Here is a 7,500-nt window from a genome sequence, read left to right as displayed (position 1 = left end):
AGTAGATTATTAAGTCTGTGATTTTATCCAAGGCAATATACTACATGGCTGGAAATATATCGACATTAGTTCATTCTGCGATCAAAAATTATATATAAATATATACATATATATTTTGCATGTAAAAATCAAAACCAAGGACACTTCAACAAATCTGAATCCCTATTCAAGAGACCCTGTGAGCCCCTTCAACTCTGGCCTTCCTTTTCTTCCAGAAAGTCTGAATCTCCATTTTTCTCTTTGGCAACAAATTGTTTCAGACAAATGGGTTCTGAAAATCATTCATCAGGGTTACAGATGGCAGTGGGAATAATTTCTTCCTTTTCAGGGGTTCAGTCCTCATCCTGCAGATCATGCAGTTTTGTTTCCTCCTATTCTTCATCACATGCTGTCCCAAGAAGTGATAGAACCAGTTCCTCATTCCCAGGGTGGAAGGCAGTTTATTCAAGGATGTTCCTAGTCCCAAAGAAAGAAAATTTTTGGAGACCAATTCTAGATCTTTCTTTCCTAAACCTGTTTGTAATTTTATGTCTAGATCACATTATCAGTTTTCTGCCTTACCATTTGGACTAGCTACTGCACCAAGAGTGTTCACAAATTGTCGAGCACCAGTTATAGCTTATTGCAAGCTACAGTAATTCCACATTTTTCTGTATTTAGACAAATTGCTTATCTTTGAGAGTCTTTTTAAAAAGTGTCAGGAATCTCTCTCTCTTGGGTGAGAGATCTCTTGCACAAGCTGGTATTCTAAAAGAACATTCAAAAGTCTTCCTTGAGTCCCTCTCACAGGATTGCATTCCTGGGGTGTCAACTAGACACCTCATTTTAAAGATCTCTTATTCACAGGAAAAATATATCTTTATTTACATTCATTTCTATGTTTTTCCACTCAGTCTTCAGTCACTGTAAGGGAATACCTCAGGATGATGGGTCTCATGGCATCTATGATTCTCATGATACCCCTGGCAGGACTCCACATAAGAAAGATACAGTGGTATATCAAATGTCTTTGGTCCCAGCATCAGTACCCTTTTTCTCTTCAGATCCCAGTACTTGCGTTTCTCAGAAGAGAAATCACTCAGTGGAGACAAGAGATATTCCTGAATCAGGGTTTCCCCTTCTTGCTCACTGCTCCAAAGGAGTCAGTAACCACAGATAATCCAGACTTTGTTTGGGGAGCAGTTTCAGGAGAGATAAAAGTGCAGGGGGTGTGGGACACCAAGAACAGATGCAAGCATATAAATATCAGTGCTTGCAATTATCAAGGCAGTAAGTCATCTGAGCCATCTTTGGTCCCTGGGGCCTCTTCAAGTGGTTACAGACAATACTACACTGATGTGGTACATCAACAAGCAAGGGATAACTAGGTCATCCCCTCCTTTGCAGACTAGTCATGTTAGCTTGGGATATAGCTTCACAGCACAGTCTTATTCTGCAGGCATCCTACATTCCATCAGAGCAGAACTGCGTGGCAGACAGACTGAGCAGAACCATGTCAGGTCCTCACAAATGAAAACTAGATCTGGGGGTCTCCCAAGACTTAATCTATCTGTAGGGATTTCCTCAAGTAGACTTCTTTGTCTCGCCTCTGAACAATCAACGGGCAAAATTCTGTTCCTGGACTCCATGCAATAAGGCCTAAAAGACAGATGTCTTTTCTTTTCTTGGGATAAGAATGCTCCTGTATGCCTTTCCACCTCTTCCAGTAATAGATTTCCTTCTGGCCCAGACAGCCATTGTTCTACCTTCTTTTGTAAATGACCAGGGGCAATCACCACAAGCTTCCTCACAGATTGGATCTACTCACACAAGAACAGGAGTGCTTGATACACTCTAACATCAATCATCTTAATTGACTAACTGAATGATACGGTCTTAAATCCTTTTAGGAACCTGTTTTCAGAGGACATGCAGCAGGTACTAATGGAGGCAAGAAAGCCTGTTGCTAGAAAATAATATATTAGCAAATGGAAAAGGTTTTCTGGTTGGCATCAACAATATAACCAGCACCCATTCAGGGCTAGTTATTCCCTTGTTTTACAATGTTTATGTGAGTTACTATCCTACGGCCTTTGTTATTTTAATCTATTTGTTAAATGGGTAAACCGAATGGGCAAAGGTTCCTTTCCAAGAGTGACCTTGGACCATTGTATGGTTAAGTAACTTGCTCAAAGTGACGCACTAGGCACATGGAGGAGAAGGAATCAAGCCTTGTATGTTTGATTAAGGAAGTAGTCCACTGTGCTGACCAACAACTGTAATTTACTTAAAATGTTAGCAGAACAGATGTTGCATCCAAATGCATTTTTCTGAATGATAAGGACTATAGTGGCCTAATGACTGTCATGACAGTCTGACTGAAATCCTCAGTGATTACCAGAAAATTAAGAATTTAATGAGGGGCAGGTCAAAGATACGAGGAAAAATCAGACATTCTCTGCAAAGTCAGGGTCATTTCAGAGGCACAACCATCCTGCTCACACACATATGTGTTTACACACACACACACACACACACACACACACACACACACACACACACACACACACACACACACACACACACACACACACACACACACACACACACACACACACACATACACACACACACACACACACACACACACACACACACACACACACACACCCAAACAGACACTCACATCATCTACTTTGTTCAAGAATTTCAGACAAAGCCAACATAATGGACAAAAATCAGGAGACAAAGATATTTGTAAATATTAATCTTATTAACTCAAAAAGTAAACAGAACAACTGGTTTTGTGTTGATAAGATGTATACAAATCTAATGCTTGGCATCAATGACTATAATTCTCACAAATTTAAAAGAAAAATCAAATACTTTTGAAGGACATTGCAAAATAAGAGGACAAATCAGAAAAAGTTGAGAGGTATGCTTCTATACCTTCTGGGGTTGGGAGATTGTACTTGCAGTGGAGTGAGAACAACATTTCTAGAAAGTGCTATACAGTTATAAAAGTCCTGGCTCTACCCCAGAGCATTTGCAAGTAGTTTTTGTCTCCATCTAGGTAAAGACTAAACATACATTAAATCCTTTTCCAGCTGCACAACAAACATAACACCATGGATAGGATAAAGAAACGACTCTTTCATCTTCTTACCTTGGAGAATTTCCCTTTTCATTTCCCTGAAGGTATAGCAGCCAGAGACAAAGGAATTCTTTTGGCAAAACTAGAATATGGATCTTCTGTTAAAACTCCTGCCACAAAGAAAAAAAACGTTCATAACTAAAATCAAAGGCAAACAAAATTTGTAGCTTTATTAGCTTAGCCCTACCATGAGGACCAGCACAGCACCCTCCTGTAAAAACAAGCTGACAATGAACTGAAGAATGGCAAGACCTACAGGACTTCTCTCTTACTTTCAAATTACTAGAACTACAATGTTTTCCTTACCTAACAAGCACATTTGCTGCTGTCTCTTTCCTGATATACATCTGATTTTATTATATCGATGGCCTAGTTCTAACATGCCCTCAAAATCAAATGTACTCTGATGCTCTCAGACTGCAAGTAATTCAGAGATTAGTGGGTGCACATTCCTACAGAATGTTCAGAGTACCACCTCTTTTTAACCTTGAATATTAGCCTTCCTCACAGCATCACACTGGAATATCACAAATATACTTCTTGCTCAGTCTTGCACAAGCCTATGCTCTATGCTATAGTAACATTTGTCCAAAGCCTCTTCAGCAGACAACAGAGATTCGGCTATCATAACTATTAACTGAAACTGAATTCTCCTAAAATGAACATGTTATATGATGTTATATGATTTACTCTTCAGCAACATCAGTCAAATGGTTTTCAGGAACAGGTATCTCTCACAAAGCATATCACTGCTGCGGAACAGACTCCCCATCCATATAAAACAAAGCTCGTCCCTGTCCATCTTCAAGCACAACTTAGATCTATGGATGGGAAACAGAAACTCTACTACTGGTCTTCCCCATGTACTACCAACAGACAGAGGTAGTGTCTAAATGCTTTATCTCTTGCATGGATCCTCTCAAATTATCTATGGCATGATCCCAGTTATTTTCATTAGGGGTAGTACATAACTATTGACCTTGGGATGGGTAAGGTGAATCTAACACCAAATGGGTTTGGTTATTTCAAGCACAAAAAATAAACTAATCTGGTTTAAAATGGCCCTCAAGGACAGCTAGCCTAGGACTTACTTATGAACCTATGAACCTATCATAGGATCATAGGATCATAGGAATTACTAGGCTATTGGCCCTGAGGCCCTTATAAGCCCAGCCAAGAGGTATGAACTTATTGACCTAATATATAATTATCAGGTATCTTACAAATGTGCATGCTGCATAGAGACTATATATGCAGAGAAAAACATCAATTTATTGATGTATGTATTTCTATAAGCCATCTCATTTGAATGTCATATGGTCATTAATATGTAGTACTGACCACACCAATTATCATACTACCATGATTGAGCTACAGATCTCTGAATTGTACATGCCCTGTGTGTCAACACTCACTGGATAGTTTAGCTTTACATACTGTCCTATTTTTCCTTTCAGAATACCCCTACTGTGTTTTATGCCCTGTAAGAGTACCAACTATATACACACATAACAAGGTATGTGTAAACAAAGATTTAATTATTTATTTCAATATGTAATGAAAACAACAAATAGATGTGCACTGTAGTCTCCAAGGTACCATGAATTAAACTTAACCTCTGTTTGAAATCATTTCATTTTTTCCCCTTATTTCTTTATTCATCTGTTTATTTGTTTGTGTACTGATTGACAGAAACATTTAAATGGCTAAAGTAGTTACCAAAGTCCAAGATGAAAGAGTAGATGACAGTAACTTTACTCAAGTGTTACACAACCGCAATAAGGTGCAAGTAGAAGACAGAGTCCATATGACTCGAAGGTGACTACTCCCCAGGAAAAAGCACCTACCACTTATCTTCTACTGTTACTAAAGAACAGGTCCTTACTGCACTCTCCAGTGCTAAACACACTACAGCAATGAGCCCTGATAACATCTAGGGATGCTTCCTATAGAGTTTGAAAAATGACAGCTCAGGCCCACTAGAATGTTTATTCTGCCACAGCCTTCAGACAAACTTCATCCCAAGGGAATGCAGCACTGCAATGGTCATCCCTCTACATAAAGGTGGACCATCAACAGAGCAAGGTAACTACAGACCCATAAGTTGGACTAGTCTTATATACAAGGCCATGGAAAAAGTTATCATGGATCTAATAAATACATAGGAAATCTTCAAACACTGGACCCAATCCAGTTTGATTTTGTGAAGGGTAGGTCACACCTACTAAACCCAGTGGACTACTTTAAGAAGGTCACTAGATCCATGGATGATGGGCACAAAAGTGCATACTGTCTACCTCGACGTGGTAAAGGCATTCAACACACTATCTCACTTAGGTATTATAAACAAACCTAAAAATTAATACATAAATCCCTATGAAATCCAGTGGATAGTCCAATGGCTCATGGATAGGGCACATGAAATTAGGGTGGGGCAATTCACCTCCACAAATAGGCCTGTTACTAGTGTTGTTCAACGTCCATAGGACTCAGCACTTAGACCTCTCTTGTTTGGAATATACTTCTCTGAAGTCATATACAGGGTCTTTGGGTGACCAGCTCTGCAGATGACTGCAAGTTGAGTACAATGACTGATTCCTCCAAAGATGTAAGTATTCTTGAGGAGGGTCTGAGAGGCAAGTAACTAGTGCCAGAAATATAGTCTAATACTCTGTGCCAAAAAATGCATATTTATACCCTTTAGAAATGTGACCACCTCTGCAAATTACAACATTGATTACACTCTCCTAACAGCAGACTCAGTGGTAAGGGACTTGAGAACTCAGGGTAACAGTAATCTGAACTTTGGTCAACATATGTCCACAGTGGTGAGAAAATCCTTCTATGTGGGGCAAGTCATAAGTTATGGCATGGCATCCAGATACAAGGAGATGATAATCCTACTATGCTTAGCCCTCATGAGACCAATAATTGAGAGTACACTGTACTATTCAGCATGTACTTGACCAGGCATTTGCAACAACTATAGTGGCCATTTAGAACCTTCATTAAAAGAATACAGGGTGTAAATAACATGCCCTATGTGGAAAACCCAAAACCCTTCTCCCTGTACTCATTCTACTACACATTACTGATGGGCAGTCTATACCTAGCCTACAAGGCCTTCTCACATCTAGCCCTAATGGATATGCTAGATATTCACAAAACAATCAGCACAGGAATTCCCCGATCTAAGGATCTTAACATCATCGGTGACATAAGGAAAACATGTTGAAGGAACAGGTGTGCGTTTGACAGATTACCCTCTTTCTGGAAAAGACTCCCCATTTACGTGAAACAGACCTTTTCTTTAAGTCTATTCAAATAACATTTGGACCAATGGATGGGAAATCATAAATTCACCCCTGCTTGTCACCTGTGGCCTTTATGGACAGCAGCACCTTATAGATTCTCTAAGGCACAGGCATACACTAAAGTCTCTGGAGTCCTTTGGCACTGATAATTACAAAAACTGGGGCATGAATGGCTAAGCTTAAAACGGCTCTAAGGTCATGAGACTAGTAACCTCCAATGAAGATTTCTTCTTGTGAGTTGCAAATGCATGAAATTGCTTTCCTTACAAATTTGTGTAACAAGAACACGTTGGAATCTAGAAATACATATAATAACCAAAATCAGCTATAGTGAAATGTAGGAAAAGGTAGGATACTGGTTAGCAATGAGCTTCTTTTTAAATAAGCTATACTTTACTGGGTATGACACTGCTGTGTACAATGTCTTTTATATAGCATATATCATAGACAGAAGTAGGTTAAAAAATAAACAAGAAACCTGGGTACACAAGTCCCAGGATAAAAAACTGCTTGATCGTCATATGTGCACAGTGAAAAACTGACAGTGGAGAAACTTCAAGACACATAAACATTCCAGCAATTGGGTTAGATTCAGGGGAGGATGCACTTACCCCATTGTAGAAGGAAGTAGTAGTGCACAACAACCTGATACACCAGAAAAGAGCCATAAAGATGATAGAGTGGACTACTGAGTATAAGAAGGAAATGATATATTGTTACTATTATGCAAAAAGCCCGGAATTTCCAGATAGAAGATAATCAAAATGATTGAGAGAGAAATCGGAGGAAAGAAAAATACTTGCACAAGAAAAACTGTCAAAACCTTCACATGCATTTTTTGTGTTCATTAATATGACAGATCCATGAAAACCATTATACTGAAAAAAATGGGCCATTTGGAAAAATAAGCAAACAAGGAAGTGCAAAAAATGTAAAGAACAAAACCTAGAGATTTTTGAAAGCATGAAAAACAAATATGGACATGGGAAAGAAAGAGAGAGATCTGATTTGCTGCAATATTAATAAGATTGCTGCTGAACCCCTAGCCTATCC

The 7,500-nt window shown here is 39.0% G+C and overlaps 1 long non-coding RNA gene across 1 annotated transcript in view; it reads right to left on the bottom strand.

Annotated features, from left to right (window-relative positions):
• LOC122805675 overlaps positions 1–7,500 on the bottom strand; it is a 680,114-nt gene that overhangs the window by 136,993 nt on the left and 535,621 nt on the right. Inside the window, exon 2 of the long non-coding RNA XR_006365394.1 lies at positions 3,146–3,243. This is a non-coding gene — a long non-coding RNA (uncharacterized LOC122805675). The remainder of the gene's footprint in view (positions 1–3,145; positions 3,244–7,500) is intronic.

The sequence above is a fragment of the Protopterus annectens genome, chromosome 6.part1, assembly GCF_019279795.1.
Source record: "Protopterus annectens isolate FY-2018-M chromosome 6.part1, PAN1.0, whole genome shotgun sequence".
Classification (NCBI taxonomy): domain Eukaryota; kingdom Metazoa; phylum Chordata; order Ceratodontiformes; family Protopteridae; genus Protopterus; species Protopterus annectens.
This window is presented reverse-complemented; position numbering and strand designations above follow the sequence as displayed.